At 44.3% G+C, this 25,933-nt stretch overlaps 1 long non-coding RNA gene across 1 annotated transcript in view; it reads left to right on the top strand.

Moving 5' to 3' along the window:
* Window positions 1–25,933, top strand: part of LOC132384459 (uncharacterized) — a 267,486-nt gene that overhangs the window by 52,873 nt on the left and 188,680 nt on the right. The window contains exon 2 of the long non-coding RNA XR_009508905.1: window positions 5,644–5,746. This is a non-coding gene — a long non-coding RNA (uncharacterized LOC132384459). The remainder of the gene's footprint in view (window positions 1–5,643; window positions 5,747–25,933) is intronic.

The raw sequence follows: 25,933 nt of genomic DNA, 5'->3' as shown, positions 1-25,933 counted from the left end.
ATCCCCTCACCCACCCATTCCATCTGTCCATCACCCACACACCCCTCCCACTGGGTCCCCTCCCCCACCCACTCCATCTGTCCATCACCCACACACCCCTCCCACTGGGTCCCCTCTCCCACCCACTCCATCTGTCCAACACCCACACACCCTTCCTACTGGATCTCCTCCCCCACCCACTCCATCTGTCCATCACCCACACACTCCTCCCACTGGGTCCCCTCCCCCACCCACTCCATCTGTCCATCACCCACACACCCCTCCCACTGGGTCCCCTCCCCCACCCACTCCATCTGTCCATCACCCACACACCACTCCTACTGGATCCCCTCCCCCACCCACTCCATCTGTCCATCATCCACACACCCCTCCTACTGGATCCCCTCCCCCACCCACCATCTGTCCATCACCCATACACCCCTCCCACTGGGTCCCCTCCCCCACCCACTCCATCTGTCCATCACCCACACACCCCTCCCACTGGGTCCCCTCCCCCACCCACTCCATCTGTCCATCACCCACACACTCCTCCCACTGGGTCCCCTCCCCCACCCACTCCATCTGTCCATCACCCACACACCCCTCCCAATGGGTCCCCTCCCCCACCCACTCCATCTGTCCATCACCCACACACCCCTCCCCCACCCACTCCATCTGTCCATCACCCACACACCCCTCCCACTGGGTCCCCTCCCCCACCCACTCCATCTGTCCATCACCCACACACCCCTCCCCCACCCACTCCATCTGTCCATCACCCACAAACCCCTCCCACTGGGTCCCCTCCCCCACACACTCCATCTGTCCATCACCCACACACTCCTGCCACTGGCTCCCCTCCCCCACCCACTCCATCTGTCCATCATCCACACACTCCTCCCACTGGGTCCCCTCTCACCTCCCCCCCCCACCGTTCCCATCTGCCCTCCCCAGCTCCCATATTTGGTTCCATGCTCCTCTTTCCTCTCTGATCAAATGCCACCATCTGCAGCCACCTCTCGCCTCCCGTCTTTGGTCACTATCTCCACTGTCCCCTTCCCCTATTGTCCATCCTCACTTGGAATCCACCTGTAACCTGCCAGCTCTTACCCCATCCCTTCCCCCTCACTACGTTATACTGACTATCTCCCATGTATCTCTCAGTCCAAATGAAGTGTCGTGACTTAAAACATCAACTGTCAATCTCCGTCTGTAGTTGCTACATGACCTGCTGACTTCCTCCAGTTTGATCGTTAGTCTATCACTAACGTGTTAAAGAATTGGGTTGCTAAAGAGTTGAGCAAATGTGAAAAATACAGTGTGGTGTTATGATTTGATGACACCTGCAATCGTGCTGCCCAAAGCAGCAAGACCCTGAGGTTTTCGGAGTGGAGAGGTGGGGGATGGTGACTCGGGGATATACCTAACTAAGCTGAAGATGGCAACAAGTCCCTTTTGCCCACATCTGGCAATATATAGGTAGTATTTGCCAGGGACCAAGACTTTTGCCAAGGTGAACTTGTCTCAACTAAACATGGACAAAGAAAACCAGGCATTTGGCACACTGGCCTTCATTAGTTGGGGCACGAAGTATAGAAGTCGAGATGTTATTTTGCAGTTGTATAAAACATTGGTGAGTCCAGATTTGGAATATAGTGTTCAATTTTGCTACAGGAAAACTGACGGTGAACTTTGATTGGTCCAATTCTGTCAAGGGACTGACACTAGAGCTGGTTCTAGTCTACCTTAGACCAGAAAGCATTCAACCTTTGTAAACGGAGGCCTGCCAAGTAGTGAGTCCTTTAAAATACTTCACAGCACAATCATTTGCTTGCAATGTTCCGAGTTCCTTATTGCTGAAGCAATATTTCTGTCATGGATGACAGCTATGGGAAGGTCTTTGGTTAGGCATCACACACACTAATGGAAAGTGGAAACAAATTATACCCAGCTGGTGAAGGAGGATAGGGAGTCATACTTGAAGTCACCAGTTGCTTGTTAGAGAGACCAATAACTTTGGAAACTTTTGTTGAGCCCATATTTGATGGCAACTGTCGTCCTGTTTCAACACTACTACAACATTTGTGCAATATGCCACAGCAGATGTCATAGAGACAGAGTATTACAGCATGGAAACAGGCTCTTCTGCCCATCTGGACCATACCGTTAGCTTGTCCCATTCGTCCATGTTTGTGCTATATCCTCCTAAACTTTCCTATCCATATACCTGTCCTTATAAATGTCATTTAAGTGTTATTGTACTTGCTTGATGTTATTGTATCTGTCCTTAATCCATGTCATTAAACAAAATGTTCTGATCGGATTATTGCTCTTTATGTGAGCTTGCTGTGTAAAAAGTGGTGGCTGCATTTCCTACCTTGCAATAATGACTACACTGCAAAGCGATTTGCCCTCGTGCCTGTTCATCACATTGCAATTACTCTAGAAAGAAGCTGCTACGAATATGGAAAATGCATGTTGTACTCCTGGCTTGTCGGGGATGATCACCCCATTAAGTAAAGTGGGTTCTCATTATCCCTGGCTTGCTATCTGTAAGTTAGAGCTTGGCCCTGCATTGCTGTGTTGCCAGAGATAGGGGATGGAAGGCAGGCAGCTAGGAAAGTTGTTATATAGTGGTATTAGTAATTCTATTGGTTTATTATTGTCACATGTACCAAGGTATATTGAAAAGTTTGTCTTGAATACACAGTGCATTGAGCTAGAATAAGGTAAAATAAAAACAATGCAGAATAAAGTGTAAAAATTACTGAAAAAGTCAAGCGCAGGTAAATGATAAAGTGCAAGGTCATGACAAGGTAGATTGTGAAGCCAAGAGTCCATCTTATTATACAAGAGGTCCTTTCAAGAATCTGATAGCAGTTTAGAAGCTGTCCTTGAACCTGGTGGCCTGTTCTTTCAGGCTGATGTATCTTCTGCCCAATGGGAGAGCGGTGAAGAGAGAATGTCTGGGATGGGTGGGTGGCTGCTTTACTGAGGCAGCGAGAAATATAAATGGAGTCCATACTGTGGATGCTGGTTCTTGTGATGTGCTGAGCAGTTTCTTGTGGTCATGTGCAGAGCCAGTGCCATACAGCCATCATGCAGCCAGACAGAATGTTTTGGTAAGAGTCAACGGGGATATGTCGAATATCTTTAGCCTCCTGAGGAAGTAGAGGGTTTGATGAGCTTCCTTGGCCATGACTTCAACATGGTTAGACTAGGACAGACTCTTAATGATGTTCACAACGAGTATTTTGGTGTTGGTTGAAAGTTACAGTAAGTATTAGGTAGGACACTGGGAGAACTCTGCAGTTTTCCTTCAAGTTGGTGCCCTGGGAGGTTAGTTGCTTCAGCTGAGGTGTGGATGGTCTTTATTTAAATATGTCACCTTTAAGCACATCTATATGGGGTGCTACCACCAGAAAGCAGCATCCATTATCCAGGATCCACTCCATCCAAGCCATGTTCTCTTCTCACTGCTACCATCAAGAAGAATGTACAAGAGCCTTAGGTCACACACCGGCAGGTTCAGAAACAGTTAATACCCTTCAACCGTCAGGCTCCTGAACCAGAGTGGATAACTTCACATATCTCACCTTTGAACTGGACGCACTTTCAAGGAATTCACAGTTTATGTTCTCAGTATTATTTATTTATAATTATTACTTGTTTTTTTATTTGCACAGTTCATCTTTTGCACAGTGGTCATTTGCTAGTCTATGTGTAGTTTTTCATTGACTCTGTTATATGTTTTATTTGTCTTACTGTGAATGCCTGCAAGAAAATGAATCTCAGAGGAGTATATGGTGACTTTGATAATAAATTTACTTTGATCTTTGAACTTAATCTGAAAGGAAGGACCCCAGATATGGCAGGATTGGGATTGCTGATGAGATTATAAACTGTGATACAGAGACATGAGATTCTGCTGGAAAACTGAAACAACACAGTCAAAGTGCTGGAGGAACTCAGCAGGTCAGGCAGCATCAATAGGGGGAAATGGACGGTCGACATATTGGATCAAGACCTTGCATTAGGATTGTTCTTTGGCCAAAATCCTGTTCACGAGCTTTTTCTAATTTTTGACTGCTGGTTTTTGAGTTGGTTCACAGGAACAATTTATTCACACTAACAGATAAGACTCAAATTATCAACAAATAAAATAGGGAAAATGAGCTCAGTACTGCATCAAATATTGATCTCTGCATTTATGCAGCAAATGATAATGAAAATGTGGAGTTTGTTTCCATACAGAAGACATGCATTAAGGATCAATAACATCATAAGAGATTGGAAACTCTTAACGGACCTGGAAACCAACCAAACCTGCTCTTGGAGTGCGACCCACTCAAACATTTGGGAGCTTGCATATCCTCTCAAAATAAATGCTTTCACTGGCGTGGTGCAACTAATTTAATTGGAAAAAAGTATTTAAATAACATCTGAGGTAGCAAGTGTCTGTGTTACAGTCATAGAATGCTACAACACAAAAGCAGGCCCTTCAGCCCATCTAGTCTGTGCCTGCCTGGTCTGCCTAATCCCATCTACCTGCACCCGAATCATAGTTCTCCATGCCATTCCCATCCATATACCTATCAAAACTTCTTTTAAATGTTACAATTGAACCTACATTCCCTTCTTCGGTTGGCAGCTCGCTTCACATTCGCACCACCTTCTGTGAATGAGGAAGTTCCCTCTCTGGTTCCCATTAAATATTTCACCTTTCACTCTTAATCTATGACTTCTTGTGCTCGTCTCACCCAGCCTCAATGGAAAAAGCCTCCTTGCATTTACCCTAACTATACCCCTCAAAACTTTGTATACCTCTATCAAATGTTCTCTTATTCTCCTACGCTTCAGGGTAAAACAAGTCCTAAACTGTTCAATCTTTCCCCATAACTCAGGTCCTCACGTCCCAATTTCAGCCTCTTAAATTTTCCCTGTACTCTTTCAATCTTATTGATATTTTCCCTGCAGGTAGGTGCTGGGTCAAGTCAAGGCCAATTGCCTGTTATTGCCAGGAATGTATTTAACATCAAGAAGTAGTTAGGAAGAGTCTCGCCCAAAATGTCGACTGTTTATTCCCCTCCATAGATGCTACCTCCTCCAAGAGGACCACAACCTTGTCGTAGGGCTTGGAGGCTTGTGTTGTGCTTCAATGAACTTGAGAGCTACGTTGGCTAGAATCAGAGCTTTATGCTCTGGCTCTTGATAAGGTCACCCATGCCAAACAGGTCAAAGAGTAAAAGTGGTCCACCAATCCTCCAGGTTCGGGGGTTCAGCTCAGGGCTAACAACCCTGACTGGTAAAACAAATTTGTTATGGAAACAGCAATGAAGAATCCTTCTCCATCTGAGTTTGATGGTTTTCCTGAGTCTCCACCCAGGACTTGCATGACTGACAGTAGTGAAAACCGAGAGGAAGCTACTGACATGATGAAGGAAGACCTGAACACTGCCTGAGATGGAGGATCTTTATTGCTGCCCTAAACGGCAGTAGTGTAACAAGAAGTATTAAGTTAGATGCTGCCTGATCCACAAAGTGTTTTGATCCTTCAGTGTTTTGTGTGTGTTGCTTAGGAATATCATTTGATGAGATGCAGAAGCTCTACTTGGTTATTTTAAAGGTTGATTCACATTTTCCATTTTGTTCTTCTCTTCCTAGGGCACAGCTCAGTCCTCCAGAAGCAACACATTTTATGCATAAACTTCAATAGAGTTGATGGGCTGGACATTTCTCCCTGGAATGAATAAAAAAAGAATTTCAGGTAACACTGGATAACAAAGATTTTGCTTCCTGAATACCTTTGTGTATATCTTATGGATGCTGGGCTGCTGATCATGAAAATCACAATGAAACTTCCCTATTGTGCACCTTTTTTTTTGAAATCACCTATATTTGTTATTTCAGTTCATAATTCAAGTCAATTAAAATGTTGCCTACAATGTAAGCTGAGTTTTCTAACTTGTCTGGGCAGATGTTGCATAGCAGAACAGGTCTTAGAAAGGCTATAAACTTTTGTGAAGGATTTCAATATTTGAGACAGATGTTTCCCAGAATAACTGATGCCAAGATTAAAAAAGGCAATTTTGTTGGTCCACAAATCAAACAGGTCATCAAACAGGTAGCTTAAGGAACTTCTAAGTGGGACTGGAGAAAATCACATAGAAGGATGTTGTTGAGTTGAAGATTTTCTTGGCAACTACAGAGCATCAAACTGGTTGACAACATGCTTCAAGCACACAAAACTGTGAATTGCAACATGTCACTAAAGATTAATTTTCTGCATCCCCATTTAGACTTCTTCCCTGCAAATCTCGTCACAGTCAGTGACGAGCACGGTGAAAGGTTTCACCAGGACATTGCGGTCATGGAGAAATGGTGTCAGGGCAACTGGAATCCATCAATGCTGGCTGATTATTGTTGGACACTTAAGCGAGAAGCCTCAGACACTGAGTACAAACAAAAATCATTAACAGAATATTTTCAGCTCAGTTAAACTATTGCAAAGCATCAGCACCATTATGCAATTAAACACATATTCAATACGTAGTTACTTTCTTCTTTCTCCAAATTCCTACATGATACAAGTAGTCTGAAATTATATTTATGTTCAGCTTCAAGTGGTCTAATATAAACAAAACAAAATTGAGGAAGCTACACTTCTGGAAAAGATTTCTTGTCCAGTGTAATAAGCCAAGTATTCTTCCACACAGTGAGCTGTTGTTATCTGGGCTGAGCAGATAGGGGAAAGCAGATCCCTTGTGGAAAGGGAATGGTATGTGTACTTTAATGGTTCTGTACTTTCACGGCTATGGGCAGAGAGCAGAGGCATGGGATTGGAGCTGATGGAGGATCTCAGGGGTCAGGCAGCATCTGTGCAGGGAAATGGATAGTTGATGTTCCAGATCGAGAACCGTCTGGATTGAAAGAGAAGAGGAGAGATAGTCAGTATAAGGAGGTGACACAAGAGAGTCTGCAGATGCAGGAAATCCAGAGCAACACGCACAAAGTGCTGGAGGAACTCAGTAGGTCAGGCAGCATCTATGGAGGGAAGTCAACCTTCCAGGTGAGGCAGTACTTTGCCTGTGAGTTTGTTTACTTCCCTGACATGCTGAGTTCCTCCTGCAGCTTGTATGAAGAAGTACTGTTGCTTAGTATGAAGAAATGAGGGGGAAGGGTGGCAGGTGATGGGTGGATCCAGGTGAGGAGGTGTAATAGGCAGATGGAGGAGGGCAGAGTGGAGATAGTGACAGAGGCTGGGAGGTGAGAGGTGGGGGTGACAAACGGCTGCAGATGGTGGGTCTGATAGCAGAGCGAGGTGGAGCATGGCACCAAATAAAAGAGATGGTCTGGGTGGATGGGAACACTGGGGGGATGAACAGTGTGTGTGATGGACAGATGGAGTGTGTGGGGGAGGGGACCCAGTGGGTGGGGTGTGGGTGATGGACAGATGGAGTGGGTGGGGGAGGGGACCCAGTGGGTGGGGTGTGTGGGTGATGGACAGATGGAGTGGGTGGGGGAGGGGACCCAGTGGGAGGGGTGCGTGGGTGTTGGACAGATGGAGTGGGTGGGGGAGGGGTGTGTGGGTGATGGACAGATGGAGTGGATGAGGGAGGGGACCCAGTGGGAGGGGTGTGTGGGTGATGAACAGATGGAGTGTGTGGGGGAGGGGAGCCAGTGGGAGGAGTGTGTGGGTGATGGACAGATGGAGTGGGTGGGGGAGGGGAGCCAGTGGGAGGAGTGTGTGGGTGATGGACAGATGGAGTGTGTGGGGGAGGGGACCCAGTGGGAGGGGTGTGTGGGTGTTGGACAGATGGAGTGGGTGGGGGAGGGGAGCCAGTGGGAGGAGTGTGTGGCTGATGGACAGATGGAGTGGGTGGAGGTGGGAAAGGAACAGGGCGATGGAGGCTGGGTTGGGTGTAGCAGGAACTGGGTAGGTCGGAAGTACTGCAGAGAGAAAGGGGACAGAGAGGAAGCAGTTTACCTGAAGTTGGAGAATTCAATGTTCATGTCGTTGGGCTGTAGACTACCTGGGGGAATGTGAGGAGCTGTTCCTCTAGTTTGTGTTTAGCCTCACCCTGGCAGCAGAGGAGATGAGGGCAAACAGGCCAGTGTGGGAAAGGGGAGGGGAAGTAAAATGGCTGTTCAACTGAGAGCTCCAGACGGCCATTGTGGATGGAGTGAAGAGGTTCGGTGAGGTGGTCACTTAGTCTACTCCTGTTCTCACCAATGTAGAGGAGGCCACGTCGGAGTACTGGATACAATAGACAAGGTCAGAAGAGATGCATGTGAACCTCTGCCTCAGCTGGAAGGAAGGAGGTTTGTTTGAGTTGAGGGTAGTGTCTGTTCTGCATGGTTCACCTGAGTGTTCCAAGCATTGATCAGGGAGTGAGCTTGGTACGGTGATGGCTCTATTTCTGAGGGGCTGATAGACATATAGAGATGTATCAGCCTGTGGCATCGGATGTAAATGAGATTTTATTCTGCATGTGAATCGAATGCTGACAAACTATTTTCTTCATTCAGCCAAAAGTGTGCTGTTCTGAAAATAGCCTTGGCTTCAGTCGATTCAGCAAGGTTTTATTTTGAGATTTTCGGTGCGTACCAGTAGTGAGGTTTTTGGATTTTATCCTTTCTTTTCCAGAGGCTGCATAGGCATTGGCTGAGATTGCTTTCCAGCAGCAGCAGATGTCCCACCAGCTGTTTGCAGTCCATGGAAGCAACCCTGTTTCCCTGGACATGGGAACTTGTTACTTGTGATATCCACTGTCCTCCACTGGAAACCACAGCAAGCACATTTTTAACACAAAATTATTTTATCCATCCCTGATTGGCTATTTCTGTTATTATAGTCATAGTCATACAGAAAGGAAACAGGACTTTCAGCCCAACTGGTCAATACAAGCAAGATTCTCATCTAAGCTACTCTGCATTTAACCCATAGACCTTTCCTATCCATGTACCTGTCCAAGTGTCTTTTAAAAGTTGTACCTGCCTCAACTTCATCTGGCAGGTTGTTCCATACGTCCACCACAATCTAGGTGTAAAAAGTTGCCTTTCAGGATCCTCTCAAATCTCTTCCCTCACTCCTTAAACCTAGGCCCTCTAATTCTCAATTCACCGACCCTGGGAAAATGACTGGGTCCCTTATGATTTTATACACCTCTATAAGATCACCCCTCATTCACCTGCGCTCCAATGAAAAATGTCTAGCCTGTTCTACCTTGCTCAATAATTCAGTCTCTCGAATCCTAGCAACATTCTTGTAACTCTCCTTTGCACTCTTTCCAGTTTAATGTCATCTTCCCTGCAGTAGGGTGGCCGAAGCTGAATACAGTACTCCAAATGCAACCTCACCAACATCTTGTACTGCTACAGTATAACATCCTGACTTCCATACTCAATGCCCTGACTGATGAAGGTCAGCATGCCAAAAGCCCTCTCTATGTGTGATGCCACCTTCAAGGGCCCTTGTACTTCTCGGTCCCCTGTTCTACCATTCACTGTGAAAGTCTTCCCAAAGTGCAATGTCTTCCATTTATCCCAGGCAAACTCCATTTGCCATTCCTTAGCCCACCTATCCAGCTGATCAGGAGCCCTCTGTAAATCCTGATAGCCATCTTCACCATCAATGATGTCACCTATGTTAGTGTCATCTGCAAACCTTTAACTGTGCTTTGTATGTTCACATCCAAATCATTAATATAGATGGCAAGTAACAGCTACTCAGTAAAAGATTGAAGGCTCAATTGCAATTTGAACCTTCCATTGAAGTGGTTTTCCAAGATATTTTTGGAGCAAAGTATTAGCCTATGGGACAGCTTTCCTAGCCCACAATGGTGAGGAGAGAGTCCAATTTGCTGAAATTCTTGGCAGAAACTTCATCATTCCATAATATTCCTTATTCACAAAGAGGCTAGAGGGTGATGAATCTGTGGAATTCATTGCCACAGATGGTTGTAGAGGCCAAGTCATTGCGTATATTTAAAACAGAGGTTGATAATTTCTTGATTAGTAAGGGCATCAAAGGTTACAGGGAGAAGGCAGAGAATGGGTTTGAGAAGGACAATATATCAGTCGTAATAGAATGATGGAGCAGACTTGATGGGCGAAAAGGCCTACTGCTTCTACAGCTAATGGCCTTATCATCTAATCTCACAGCCTGATCAGGAATTCTTGTCCTTTGTCTCCCAGGCCAGGGTCTGATGAACATCCTCCAACGGGAGCAAGTTCAGGACAAATGATGGAGCATTTGTTCTTTAATATCATTAAAGTTACATTTATTTTTGACTATTGATTGACCAGTGGATCAAGCAACAATATGGGACATCAGGATTCACATTTATACACCGTTGGAGATTATAAGAGACAGGCACTAATGGTAAACATCTGGATTTAACTGCACACCGGAAGTCAGGAAGTGAATGTGACATGTGTCCGTAAACTTATTTTGCATCAATTATCTTCCCTGCTCCTCCCTTTTATCACTCAAAGATTGGGGTTTGAGCTAGGGATCCAAGGAAAGAGGTGCCAGGTGGTAGAAACTAGTTACATTCAGCACAGGAGCTAGGAGCAGGAGTTGGCCGTCTGCTCCACCACTCAGTGTGATCCTGGCTGATCTAATACCAGCTTCAACTCCGCCTTCCTTCCTGTTCCCCACTCAACTTGATTTCTCTACTGTACCTTACCCAAGGGGCGCTGATTAGGGAATGTACTGATGATGTTGTCCTATTATCCCTGACCAAGGCATCATGAAGTGATGATCAGGAATAGAATGCCATGGTGTTTTCTGTTTGTATGTTCTCCCTCCACACATGGTACCAATCAGAAAGGCCAAAGTTTTTTTTAAAAAGTCTGCCAAATCCTTACTGGCAAATCGCACGGAACGGCTTAATTGCTAAATAATGCTGCAGTTTAATGGCAAACAGATTCATAGAAACCCTGCGGCACTATTTACAGGGAGTCCCAGAAAGTGTGTCGGAATTGACAGGGTGCTCTGACGAGTGTGTCTGTAGTTACAGGGAGTCCCGGGGAGTGTGTCCGTATTTATAGGGGGGTCCCCACGAGTGTGCCAGTATTTATAGAGGGTCCCCACTAGTGTGCCAGTATTTATAGGGGTCCCTAGGGACCTTGCTGGTATTTGCAAGGGACCGCAAGGAGAGTGTTAGTATTTATAGGGGGACTCCAAGGGTGTGTCAGTATTTACAGAGGGTCCTCAGCTGTGTGTCAGTATTTTCAGGGGGTCCCCAGGAGTGTGACAGTATTTACGGGAAGTGGGGGGGTAGGAGTGTGACATTATTTACAGTGGTGGGGCCAGGAGTGTGTCAATATTTACAGTGGGTCCCTGGTTGTGTCAGTATTTACAGGGTGTCCCGGGAAGTGTGTCTCTGTTCACAGTGGTTCACAGGGAGTGTGCGAATATTTACGGGGGCGGGGTGCGAGTGTTGGTATTTACAGGGGCTCCCAGGAGTGTGTCAGTATTTGCAGGGGCTCCCTGGACAGAGTGTTGGTGTTTACAGTGGTCCCTGAGTGTGGGTTGGTATTTACAGTGGTTCCCTTGGGAGTATTTGAGAGTTTACAGGGAGTCTGCTGGTATGTCTTTGAGGTATGTGACATTTTGCCTCTGAATGAACAGAACAGCGCTTTGATAGACTGTCCACTAGGTGGTGCCAGTGCAGCAGTGATGGGTGCTACCTTATTGCTAACGACTGGGGTGAGCTAGTTGGGTACATTAACATGCACTTGTACCATTCAAGCAAAGTTCAAAGTAGGTTTATTATCAAAGCACATACTTGTCACCACATACTGTACAACCCTAAGACTCATTTTCTTGTGGGCATTCATAGTAAATACAAAGAAATGCAATCAAATCAATGTAAAACCACACTTGACGGAGACGGACAAACAACCGATGTGCAAAAGACAGCAAATTGTGCAAATACAAAAAGTAAAGGAAAAATTAATAATATTAAGTAAGCAATAAGTATCAAGAACACGAGTTACAGAGCCTTTAAAAGTGAGTCTGTAGGTTGTGGAATCAATTCAGTGTTGGGGTGAGTGAATTATCCTCTAGTTCAAGAGCCTGATGGTTGAGGGGCTCCTAAACATGGTAGTGTGGGACCTAAAGCTCCTGTACCTCCTTCCTGATGGCAGCAGAGAGAAAAGAGCATGGTCTGGATAGTGGGGGTCCTTGATGATGGATGCTGCTTTCCTGCAGAAGTGCACCTTGTAAATGTGCTCAGTGGTGAGAAGGGTTTTACTATGAAGGACTGGGCTGTTTCCAGTACTTTTTGTAGGCTTTTCCATTCAAGGGCAATGGTATTCCCATGCTAGGCCGTGATGCAACCAATCAGACTACTCTCCATCGCACATCTATAGACTTAATATGTTGGGTTGTCTTTTTTGACCTTCAGTCAATGAATGTCCTATTCTTCAAATGGATGCAGAAAATCCCATGGTGTGAGTGCAAGAATGCACATACTTGCTTTGGGGAAAATGTGTCGTGCTGAAATTGGCTGCTGAATTTTTCTTGTATCTGATTTCAGATCACAGATTAGTTTACAGTTATATACACCAGGGTGCAATGAAATTCCTGGCTCACGTGAAGTTCAGAGTAAACAGTGTTCGTGGTCATAATAAATGCAACAATAAATAGAGCGATGAGCGTAAAGGAAATGCAAAAGTGACCATAACAGAATCATGGCGCTGGTAGAGTTATAAATCTCAGATCATGGCAATACCACCGGGAAGGGGATGTGAAAGAGGTGATTGATTCAGGAGTTTGACAGCAGTGGGGGAAAAACTGTTCTGGAGCCTGGTCGTCTGGGCTTTCAAGCTCCTATTATATCTCCCAGAAGGCAAGAGAGAGAAAAGGGACTGGCCAGGGTAGCAGGAATCCTTGACCGTACTGTTACCCTTTCTGATAGTCATAAAGTGAGCAAGTTACATGAAAGCTCATTTACCATCTACTTTCCATCTACATATCGAGACTTTCTGCAGAGCTTGAGATTGTTGGGGTTATTAGGCACTTGGCTAGGGCCAATAAAAAGAAGTTATGTTTAAGCGAAGCAGCCATTCTGAAGTGGCCATTGTTGGAGTGGGACAGGGTTCAAGTGGGGGACATGGGCAGTGGCTCAGAAGTCTTCAGTGAGGAGAGGCATAGGCTAGGTTAAGGTTTTTGTTAGGTTTCTCTTTTTTCATCTGTTAGTTCCTTGCTAGAGTAGTGAGAATGGATCCCTGGTGCTCCATGGAATGTGCTCCTCACGTGGATGGGGTAGATCAGTGAGCCCTCCAGTCTCCCTAATTGTTATTTTACTTCCGCGAGAAGTGCAAGACCTTACAAGCCGTGTTAGGGAGCTGGAGACCGATTCAGGAGAATGAGGAGGTGATAGATGAGAGTTACAGGGAGGCAGTCACACCTACGTAGCAGGAGGCACATAGCTGGGTGACTTTCTGGAGAAGGAAAGGGAATAGGCAGCCAGTGCAGAGTAACCCTGTGGACAGTTCCCTCATTAACAAGTATACCACTTAGGACACTGTTGGGAGGGATGATCTACCTACATTGACCAGCTCCCTGGCACTGAGTTTGTCTCTGAGGCTTAGAAGGTAGGAGAGTAGAAGGGGAGTGCAGCGGTGATGGGAGATTCACAAAAATTACTTAGGGGATCAAACAGGAAATTCTGTGGATGTGAAAGAGACACCTGGATGGTATGTTGCCAGGGTCAGGGATGTCTCAGATCAGGTCCACAGCGTTCTAAACAGGGAGGGTGAGCAGCCAGAAGTTGTGGTACATACTGGTATCAACAACGTAGGTAGGAAAGTGCTGAGGACTGAAGAGAGTATATGTGGCATCAGGTAGGAAGCTGAAAAGTAGGATCTCCAGCGTAGCATCTCTGGATTGCTGCCTATGCCACGTGCCAGTGAGAGTAAGAATAGGCTGATTTGGCAAATGAACATGTGACTGAAAAACTGGTGCAGGAGGCAGAATTTCAGATTTCTGGATCATTGGGATCTCTTCTGGGGAAGGTATAATCTGTACCAAAGGGATGGGTTGCACCTGAACCCAAGGGGGACCAAAATCCACACGGGCAGGTTTGCTAGTATTGCTGGGGAGCACACACTCAGGTGGCCACGATGGGAAGAAACTTTGGGACGGGGTGCAAACCAATGTTCAGCTCCATTTCAGCAGTTATAGCGCCCATTAATCATCAATGAATGTATCGGGGAGGATTGAGACATCGAGGCGAATTTGGAAGGTGAGCAAAAGTTCAACACCGACTGTATTCCTTTTGATCGCTGTGTCGCTGCCCCGTGTCGTGCCCCTCTCGATACGTGCCAGTGATATCCTGGGATGGTATCGCGGTTCTGCGTTTATGGATTGGACTGTTGCATTTATGGCCTGTGGAATTTTTCAGGCTTATGGTTATATTCCGTGTTTTTTAAACTCCCATTCCTTTTCCATTTTGTTGTGCAAGGGGAGTGGGTTGGGGGGGGAGGTTGATGTTCTGTTAGTTTTTTTTGTGTGGAGGAGGGGTTGTTTATTGGGGGGGGTCGATGTTCCTGTTGCGTTTTGTGTAGGGGGAGAGGGGTTTTGGGGGGGGGTGGTTGATGATTGGGATGCTGTTCTTTTTCGTACGGCTGGATGGGTTTGATGGTTCTCTCTGAACCACTTTCCTTGTTTCGTGGCTATCTGGAGAAGACAAATCTCAGGATACATACTTTGATAATAAATGAACCATTGAACCTTTGAACCTTTAAACTAGCTTGGCAGTGGGATGGGATCAGAGTGATAGGTCAGAGGACAGAGCAGTTGGTGTAAAGGTGCAGTGTGTAGAGAGACCGTGAGGATGGAAAGACAGTCGAAAGAACATAATTGCAGTCAGTTGGATGAGTTGAGATGTGTCCATTTTAATGTGTGAAGTATCAGGAACAAGAGTAATGAATTTAGAGTAAGGGCAAGTAATGGAACTATGACATTGAGGCCATTATAGAGATGGCTATCACAAGGGCAAGAATGGCTGGATGTCCCAGGATTTAGATGTTTCCAAAGGAATGGGGGGGGGGGGGAGGCAAAAGAGGTGGAGGTGCGGCATTGCTAGTCAGGGAGAGTACACGTGCAGAAAGGGAGGATGTCATACGGTCAGAAACAGGAAGAGAATATTCTATAGAACCCCCAGTAGCAACAGAGACACTGAGGTGCAGATAGAGAGGCAGATTTTGTAAGATGAAAAAATAACAGGGTTCAAAGTAAATTTATTATCAAAGTACATACTGTATATGTCACCATATACTGATCTGAGATACATTTCCCTGCGGACATTCACAGTAAGTACAAGAAACACAATAGAATCAATGAAAGACCGCACCAAACAAGACAAAGAACCAATGTGCAAAAGACAACAAACTGTACAAGTACAAAAAGAACAATAACAAAAGAAATAATAATAATACATGGTAGTATAGTTCTTAGCACAACACTTTTACTGTAAGGAGTTCGTACGTTCTCCCCGTAGCCATGTGGGTTTCCTCCAGGTGCTCTGGTTTCCTCCCACTGTCCAAAGGCATACTGGTTAGTAGGTTAATTGGACATTCTAAATTGTCCCGTGATTAGGCTAGGGTTAAATTGGGGGCTGCTGGGCATTTTGGCTTGTTGGGACAGAAGGGTCTATTCCATGCTGTATCTCAAAGTTTTAGATGTCGTGCCAAATCTTCGCAAACATGTAAGAAAATAGAGGCGCTGCTGTGCTATCTTCACAGTGGCACTTATGTGCTAAACCCAATACAATGATAACACCAGGGAGTTTAAAGTCACTAGCCCCCTCCATCTCTGGTCTCCCGATGAGGACTGGCTCATGGACCTCTGGTTTCCTCCTCCTGAAGTCAATATTCAGCTCCTTGGTCTTGCTGACATTGAGTGAGAGGTTGTTGTAGCATCACTCAGCCAGATTTTCAATCTCTCTGTTATATGCGTTGTTGCAAAGGATGACTTCAACTTCTGTTATCATGATTGGCACCTGCTTAGTACAAAAGGTTGAGATGGGGTTAAGTTTATTAGGTGTGTCCAGGAAGGATTCCTGACACAATACGTAGACAGACTGACAAGAGGAGAGGCTTGTCTGGTACGAAGCAACAAAACTGGTGAGGTGATAGGTCTCTCAGTGAGTGAGCATTTCAGAGACAATGACTACAACTCCCTGATATTAAGCACAGTCTTGGACAGGGATAGGAACAGACAGTATGGAAAAGTATTTAATTAGAGGAGGGTGAATTATAATGCTATTAGGCAGAAACTTAGAAGATTGAGGGGGGATCTTATTGAAACATATAAAATTCTAGGGATTGGACAGGCTAGATGTGGGAAGATTGTTTCCGATGTTGGGGAAGTCCAGAATGAGGGGTCACAGTTTAAGGATAAAGGGGAAGCCTTTTAGGACCGAGATGAGGAAAAACCTCTTCAGACAGAGAGTGGTGAATCTGTGGAATTCTCTGCCATAGGAAACAGTTGAGTCCGGTTCATTGGCTATATTTAAGAGGAAGTTAGATATGGCCCTTGTGGCTAAAGGGATCGGGGGTATGGAGAGAAAGTAGGTACAGGGTTCTGAGTTGGATGATTAGCCATGATCATACTGAATGGCGGTGCAGGCTTGAAGGGCCGAATGGCCTACTCCTGTACCTGTTTTCTATGTTTCTATGTTAAACATGAGAGTGTAAATTGGGAGTGGTTGTACTTGGGAGAAAAGCACAACAGAAATGTGGAGTTTGTTATGGAGCACTTCCATGGGTTTCTGGATAGGTTTGAAGCAGAGAAGGGATGGTAGGATGACAGAACCATGGTTGAAAGAGATGTGAAATATCTAGTCAAAGAAAAGAAAGATACTTACTTCAGGTTTAGGAAGCAAGGATCAGACAGGATCTAGAGAGTTACAAGGAAGGACTGAGGGATGGACTTAGGAGAGCTTGAAGGGGCATGAGAAGGCCTTGACATGTAGGATTAAGGAAAACACCAAGGTGTTCTATGTGTACGTGAAGAACAGGAGAATGACTGGAGTCATTAATGAAGAATTTGCTTCCGTATTCATCATCGAGAGGTATCTTGACGAACGTGAGGTCAGCATAAAACAAGCCGATATGCTGAAATATGTTAACATTAAGAAAGAGGATGTGTTGGAACTTTTGAAAGACATTAGAATAGGCAAGTCCCCAAGTTACTGCAGGAAGCGAGGAAAGAGATTGCTGCCCCCTTGGTGAAGATCTTTACATCCTCACTGGCCACAGGAGTTGTACCAGAAGATTGGAGGGTGGCAAATATTAGTTTTTGTTCAACAAAAGGAGTATGGATAATCCTGGGAATTATAGACTAATGAGTCTTCCATCAGCAGTGGGCAAATTATCGGAGAGGATTTTTAGAGGCAGGATTTATGAACATTTGGAGAAGGATAGTCTGATAGTCAACATAGCTTTGTAAGGGGCAGGTCATGCCTCATGAGCCTGAATGAATTCTTTCAGAATGTGACAAAGCACATGGATGAAGGTAGAGCAGTGGACGAGATGTATATGAATTTTAGTAAGGCATTTGATAAGGTTTTCCCATGGTAATCTCAGAAAGTTAGGAGGCATGGGATCCAGGGAAACTTGTCTGTGTGGATTCAGAACCGGCTCACCCACAGAAGGCAGAGAGTGGTAGTAGATGGAATGTATTCTATCTGGAGGTCAGTGATCAGTGGTGCTCTTCAGGAATCTGTTGCAGGATCCCTGCTCTTTGTAATATTTACAAACAACTTAATGAAAGTGCAAGGATGGGTTAATAAATTTGCAGACAACACAAAGGTTGGTGGCATTGTGGACAGTGTAGAAGGTTGTCATATGTTACCACAGGACACAGATTGGGTGTGGAGCTGGGCTGAGAGGTGGCGGATGGAAGTCAATCAAGTAAAGTGTGAAGATAAAAGTTGAAGGCAGAATCCAGGATTAATGGCAGGATCCCTAACAGTGTAGAGTAACAGAGGGATCTCGGGGTCCACATCCATAGATCCCTCAAAGTTGCAACACAAGTTGATAGGATTGTTAAGAAGGTGTATGGTGTGTTGGCCTTCGTTAGTAGGGAGATAGAGTTGAAGAGATGCGAGGTAGTGTTCGAGCTCTATAAAACCCTGGTTAGACCACACTTGGAATATTGTGTTCAGTTCTGGTCACCTCAATGTAGAAAGGATAAGTAAGCTTTAGAGAGGGTGCAGGGGAGATTTACCAGGATGCTGCCTGGATTAGAGAGCATGTCTTATGAGCATAGGTTGAGTGAGCTAGGGCTTTTCTCTCTGGAGTAAAGGAGGATAAGAAGTGTCCTGATAGAGGTCTACAAGGTAAGAGTGGACAGCTAGAAACTTTTTCCTGGGGCAGAAATGGCTAATACAGAGGGGAATAACTTTCAAGTGCTCGGAGGAAAGTATGGGGGGATGTCAGAGGTAGATTTCTTATGCAGAGAGTGGTAGAGGCAGACACATTAGGGACATTAGATAAGCGCATGGATGATAGAAAAATGGAGGGAAGTGTTCGATTGATCTTAGAGCTGTTTAAATGGTTGGCACAACGTTGTGGGCTGAAGGACCTGTACTGTACTACAATGTTGAATGTTCTATGTTCTACATTTCAACCTGCATTCGGTCTAGAAATATAATCTGTTTTGCTAAGCTTGTCAATCTCCATTCCCGTAAGTTTCCCCATAGGTTGGACCAGAGTACGATTCAACTGTTCTCTCTAAGCTTTTGATGATGAGGTTTTAGAGAGCAGTTTCCATGCTCTTGATCAACCAAATTACTGCTGGTCATGGAGTGTAAAGTTCGTCTCTGCCGCTGTGCCAAAGGGAAGAGAAGTTGCATTGGAAACATATAGAGCCCGCTCTGCAAAGGTTAAATTTTGCTGCTAGTCTGACTCAAACATTACATCAACACTGCCAGTGTTTAAAGCAACGTGATTTCATTGCTTTGGCTAAGTTTTTGGAAATCAGTTTGCTTGGAAATCTCTCTTTGAATCTCTGTAAAGATCATATTGCTATTGGTTTATTATTGTCTCATGTACCAAGGTACAATGGAAAGCTTTTGTTTAATGACACTCGGATTGATCATTCTGTACATCAGTTCATCCAGGTAGAACAAAGAGAAGCCGCCTGCAGAATATAATGTTACAGCTACCGAGAAATTGCAGTGTGGGTAGAGAAATAAAGTGCAAGGCCACGATGAGGCAAATTGGGAAATCAAACGTTCATCTGTATCATATAAGAGGTCAGTGTACAAATCTGATAATAGTGGGATAGAGGTTGTCCTTGAGTCTGGTGGTGCGTGCTTTCAAGCTGGTGCATATTATTTAAAGAAGAACAGGTGTCCTGACCAGCAAATGTTCCCTTACCCATGATCACAAAACAATTAATATTGCTTTTTGATGTTATGATATTGTGGAGACTGAATGGTGACCTTCTCAAAATAGATAAAAAATAATTTAGGTTGGAGATAAGATGAACACACACAGTGTTTTTCCCAGAGTTGGGGAATCAAAAACAAGAAGGCATCGGTTTAAGGTGAGAGGAACCTAAGGGGCAAATTTTTCACCCAGAGAGTGGTCAATACATAGAATGAGGTGGTTGAGGCATGTACGATAGCGTAATTTAAAAGACATTTGGGTAAGTACATGGATAGGTAAGGTTTAGAGCAGGGATCCCCAACCTTGTTTATGTCATGGACCAATACCATTCAGTTGTGAACCCTATGATTTAGAGGGATATAGGCCAGTCACAGGCAGATGGTTGGCACCATAGTTGTCATGGATGATTTGGGCCAAAGGATTTGTTACCGTGCTATATTAGTCAATGATTCTATGATATTTTGCTTGGCACAAGATGGCTGCCAAATAACAGTAACCACACTTCAGACCACAGGTACGAAATGGATAGATCTTTTAAAGTACTGGCTAAGAGGCAAAGGACTTAACTGTCCTGGGGTTCATGGGTCACTTTGTCAATGGTTTTGAGACGTGTGGAATCATGGTAAAATAATTGTTTGCTGCATTGGTAATGGTTTGTCGGCACAATGGCACAGTTAGTACAGCTGCTGCCTCACAGCACCAGAGATCAGTGTTCAATCCTGACTTCTAGTCATTCTGTGTGGAAATTGAATGTTCTCTGTTTCCCCAGTATGTTCCAATTTTCACACACATATTAAAAGCATGCGATTTGGTAGGTGTGTCGGGCGCTGTAAATTGCCCTGGATGTACTAGTAAGTACACCAAGATGACCACAAGCCTGTTGTGGTTTGGAGGCTTACATACTTCAACCGGAGAGCTATATTGGCTAGAGTCGGGGCTTCATGCTTTGGCTCTTGGTAGGGTCATCCATGCCAAACGGGTCAAAGGTTACAGGCCAGACTAAGGGTGATCCGCCGGTCCTCCAGGTTTGGGGATTTCACTCAGGACTAACAATCCTGACTGGTAGAACAAAATTGTTATGGCAACAGCTTCAAACAATCCTTTTACATCGAGTGGCCAAGGACAGACAGAGATGGAGGGCCTGCCCTAAGCACCAGCAGCATAATGGTACAGTAAGAATTAGTAAGTGGTACAAACTGGGTAATGTTGATGAGCGTGTGAGGAGAATATAATAAAAGGGATTAGTAAAACGGCTGGCACAGACTCAGTGATCCTGTTTCCATACTTCAAGAAATTAAGGATGAGCTTTACTTGTCACATGTACATTGAAACGTTTAATAAAATGAGCCGTTTGCATCAAAACAAAGTAGCGAAAATTGTGCTGGGCAGCCCACAAGTGTCGCCCCACTTCTGGTGCCAACATAGCGTACCCACAACTCACTAGCCCTAACCCATATGTCTTTGAAATGTGGGTAGAAGCCAGAGCACCTGGGGGAAACCCATGTGGTCACAGGGAGAGCATACAAACTCCTTACAGACAGCAGTGAGACTTGAACAGACTACAAACTGTTGTGCTCACTGCAATGCTACTGCGCCACTGCATGTAACACAGCTACATAGATGGGAAAAAATCTGCAGATGCTGAAAATCCAGAGCAATGCACACAAAATGCTCAGCAGGCCAGGCAGCTTCTGTGGAACTCAATAAATATTTGGCATTTCAGGCCGAGACCCTTCATCTAGGACTGAGAAGGAAGGGGGAAGACACCAGAATAAAAAGATGGGGGGAGGCAAAGGAGGCTAACTGGAAGGTGGGTACGAAAGGGCTAGAGAAGAAGGAATCTGATAGGGGAGGTGAGTGGACCATAGGAGAAAGGGAAGGAGGAGGGAGACTGGGGGGGAGGTGGTGATAGGCAGGTGAGAAGAGGTAAGAGTCCAGAGTTGGGAATAGAAGAAGAGGGAAGCGGTGGAGGGAGAAATTTTTGTTCACCAGAAGGAGAAATTGATATTCATACCATCAGTTTGGAGGCTACTCAGACGGAATACAAAGTGTTGCACTTTCACACTGAGGGCGGCCTCATCGTGGCACAAGAGGAGGCCACGGAAAAACAAGTTGGAACAGGAATGGGAATTGGAATTAAAATGTTTAGCTACCAGGAAGTCGCACTTTTGGCAGATGGTGCAGAAGTGCACGACAAAGTGGTCCCCCGATTTACGATGGGTCTTACCAACGTAGAGGAGGCTGCACCAGACGCAATAGACAACCGGTGGATGAAGCAGTCCCCCAGAGAGAAGCTGTATCTCTCTGTGACTCAAAATTAATCCAGCATTAATTGGAGGAAAGTAAAATTGAGGTACTTTTCCAGAAAGCTGACCAAAGCTAACACAAGGCAAAGCAACATTAGGGTTAGTTAGCCTAAACTAACTGGCAGAAGAGTTAACAAGTAGATCAAAGAGTCGACTATGCAAACACATCAATGAGATGAATAGAAGTCGAATAAATATACAAGTTCAAAAGATGTTTAGTAAGTGGATTGCTGCAAGATACTGATAGGTGTGGGTGAGAGGGGAGTGGAAAAGTCAGCGGTCAACGTCCTGTCGATGGTTCACAATGACCAGATCTAGAGAGAGTAAGAAGGTCAGAGGGTCTTTGATCTGATGCTGCCCAACCTCCTGAGTGTTTGCAGCATTTTCTGCCTTTGTTTCAGATTTTCAGCATCCGCAGTATTTTTCTGATTTTCAGGGGAGGGGAAGTGAAGACCTACCTCTCTGTCCTTAGCTGGTAAACCAGCCGAAGCCTAGTAACTTCAGAGTATTGAACAGTAGAAATCAGGAGCTCTCTTCCCCACCACCCTGAGAGGCTATTGAAGCATCAATGACTAATTGTGAAAAATTGTGTACAATTTATATCTAATATCTGTTTTTTTGTGAATACTACTTTCATGATGCTGCAAGTTTTTCATTGCACTTGTGCACATGTGTACTTGTGCAGATGAAAATAAACTTGACTTTGACTAGTAGTGAGGCCTGGTTTACAGTGTAACTGTAATTAGGTCCCTATTTGACTGCATGGGATCTGCGTGGGATGTCCAGGAAGGCTTTACGAGTTAATTCTCTCAATGCTGTTAAATAGAATTTAATAAACACTTGAAATTTTCTGAAGTTTTTCATTGCACCTGTGCATACACCTACTTGTATATATGACAATTAACTTGACTTTGACTGAGATTGGGAGAATTTTGTATGGCAAAGCTTTTAAGGGTCTTGGAACCAGAAGGTAGATCAGACATAATCTGGTTAAATATGACCCAGTTGATCCTTGAACATAAGACATAAGAGGAGAATTGGGCCATTTGGTCCATCAAGTCTGTTGGCTGATTTATTATCCCTCTCAACCACATTCTCCTGCCTTCTCTACCTGTAACCTTAGACACCCTTACTAATCAAGAAACTATCAACTTCCACTTCAAACATACCCAATGACTTGGCCTCCACAGCCATCTATAGCAATGACTCACCACCCTCTGGCTAAAGAAATTCCTCCTCATCCCTGTTCGAAAGGAATGTCCTTGTATTCTGAGGCTGTGTTCTCTGGTCCTAGACTCCCCATTATAGGAAACATATCCACTCTACCTAGGCCTTTCAATATTCGATAGGTTTCAATGAGATCCACCCCTCACCTTATTCTTCCAAACTCCAGCAAGTACAGGCCCAGAGACGTCAAACGCCCCTAATATATTAACCCATTCATATGTTCCAATCTTCAAGTTAGCTGAGAGGAACAGAAGATGCTCATGTGCCATCAAGGTGTTTCAAAGCCAATTAAGTCCTTTGTAGCGTGGTCACTGTTTGAACCCCTTAGCCAAATCATGGCTATGGATGAGACCCAAGCACTGATCCCTGTCGGCACAGCCCACCAGTTGGAGGAGGAACTGCTTATTCTTCCTCTTTGTATTCTCTCTACTATCATACTTTCAGTTACCAATATAACCCTGTAATATTAAGCATGACTTTCCATGCAAGACCGAATGAAAGATCTCTGAAAACCCAAATACACCACATCCATTGGTTATCCCTCCAGCACCCGACCAGATACATCCTCAAAGAACGCCAACAGACAATATCATTTTTCTCAGAGTTAAACTATATGGTATTAGAGGCATGCGTTTAAGGTGAGAGGGGTTGAGTTCAAAGGAGATGTATGGGTCAAGTTACAGGCAAGCGTTAGCCGCAGTGAGTTTATTTACCATCTGTCTTTCTTCTTCCCAATCTAGTCCAGCAGGTTGTACTGGGAATTCCAGTTCTCAAGAGACATCTGTATTAAGACCATAAGACATAAGAGCAGGATTAGGCCATTTGGCCCATCAAGTCTGCTCCACCATTTCATCATGGCTGATCCCACTCTCAGCCCCAATCCCCTGCATTCTCCCCATATCCCTTCATGCCCCGATTAATCAAGAATCTATCAACCTCTGCCTTAACTATACCCAATGACTTGGCCTCCACAGCCACCTGTGGCAATGAATTCCACAGATTCACCACCCTCTGGCTCAACAAATTCCTCCTCATCTCTGTTCTAAGGAAGAATTTTACACAGAGAGCAGTGGGTGTCTGGAATGTGCTGCCTGTGATGGTGGTGGAGACAGATGTGGTAGAAATGTTTTAGAGGCTCTTAGATAGGCACATGAATATGCAGAGAATGAAGGGATATGGATCAGGTGTAGGCAGAAGGAATTAGTGCAATAAGGGATCATTAGCTTACTTAGTGCAGCATAACTTTGTGGGCTGAAGGGCTTGTTCCTGTGCTGTACTGTTCCATGTTCTATGAGTGAAACATGATTTCCAATTCATAATTCCATATTGACTCAGCACAATCACACTTTTATTTCCAAGGTGTCTTGATATTACATCCCAGCTCTTTTCCTATCAATAGTGTTATGCTGGGTGGTTAGCAGTTCCCTGCTTTCCTTCTCCCTCCTTTCTTAAACAGTGGGGTCACGTTTTCTAGACTCCAATCTGCAGGAACCATTGTTCAAAATTTGTAGAATGTTGGAAGATGATAAACAGAGCGTCCTCTCTCATGGAACATCGAACATTACAGCATAGTACAGGTTCTTCAGCCCATAAAGAAGTGCGGACTTTTTAATCTATTCCAAAATCAATCTAACCCTTCCCTCCCACATAGTCCTCCATTTTTCTATTATCCATGTCCCTAACTAACAGTTTCTTAAATGCCCCCAATGTAACTGTACTTGTCTATTACATCAGATGACCTTGAGACTCTCAGTCCTCTGGTCCGGTGTCTTACTAGCATTACAGAATGGATGAGTTTGAATTTCCTTAAACTGAGTAAGGAAGAAACAGAAATTTCAATTATTGGTCGCGATAAAAAAGTGAATCTTAGAAAAAACTTGGTCATCTGGCCTTACAAATCAAGCCAGAAGTTAAGAATGTAGGTTTTATTATTGACTCTGAGCTGAATTTCAAGTCACATATTAAGACTGTGTTTTTTCATTTAAGCAACACTGGAAGAGTTTGATTTCTTATAACATTGCAAGATGCAGAAAAATTGATACACACTTTTGTTTTTAGTTGATAGACTACTGTAGTGCAATCTTTACAGGACTGCCTAAGAAAGGTATAAATCAGCTGTAGCTTGTTCAAAATACAGCAGTAAGAACCTTAACCAAAAAAAAAGAAAATCTGAGCACATTTAGGATCAACTTTAAAATACATTGTATATAAGGCTCTGAATAATCTAGCTCCTCCATATATTTTGGAGTATCTATCCCCTTACATCCCTAATCATAATCTTAGATCCACGAATACTGGTTTGCTGAACGTTCCTAGAACCAAGCATATAAGAACTTGTGATGCGGCCTTTTGCACTTACACGCCAAAAATCTGGAATACTCCACCGAATGAGATACACAGGCTTATACTGTAGAATGTTTCAAAATACTTCTTAAAAATTTACTTTTTTAAATTTGGCCTATTGTAGGTTTACTTAACACCTGTTGATCTTGATTACATTTATATAATTTGCTATATTCAATTATATTTTATTCTATAAGTTTGTCTTTACTTATGGCTTTTAAATTTGTCTCATATTTTTATGATTATATTTATTTATCTTTACTATCTCTGTAAAGCACTTTGAGCCTGAAACTTAATGTATGAAACCTGCTATATAAATAAAAGTTGTTATTGTGATTATTATTATTATTATTATCTGCCTCTACCAACATCCCTGGCAAGGGATTCCATGCTCTTCACCTCCCTCTAATGAATAAACTTACCTTTGACATCTCCCCCATACTTTGTTCCAATTACCTTAAAATTATGCCCCCTAATATTAGCCATTTCTGCCCTGGGAAAATATCTCTACTTATTCCTCATATCACCTAGTACACCTCTATCAGGTCACCTCTCATCCTCCTTTGATCCAAAGAGAAAAGCCCCAGCTCATTCAATCTATCCTCACAAGACATGTCCTCTATTCCAGGCAGCATCCTGGTAAATCTCTCTGCATCCTCTCTAAA

Source organism: Hypanus sabinus, chromosome X1 (genome assembly GCF_030144855.1).
Source record: "Hypanus sabinus isolate sHypSab1 chromosome X1, sHypSab1.hap1, whole genome shotgun sequence".
Classification (NCBI taxonomy): domain Eukaryota; kingdom Metazoa; phylum Chordata; class Chondrichthyes; order Myliobatiformes; family Dasyatidae; genus Hypanus; species Hypanus sabinus.
This window is presented reverse-complemented; position numbering and strand designations above follow the sequence as displayed.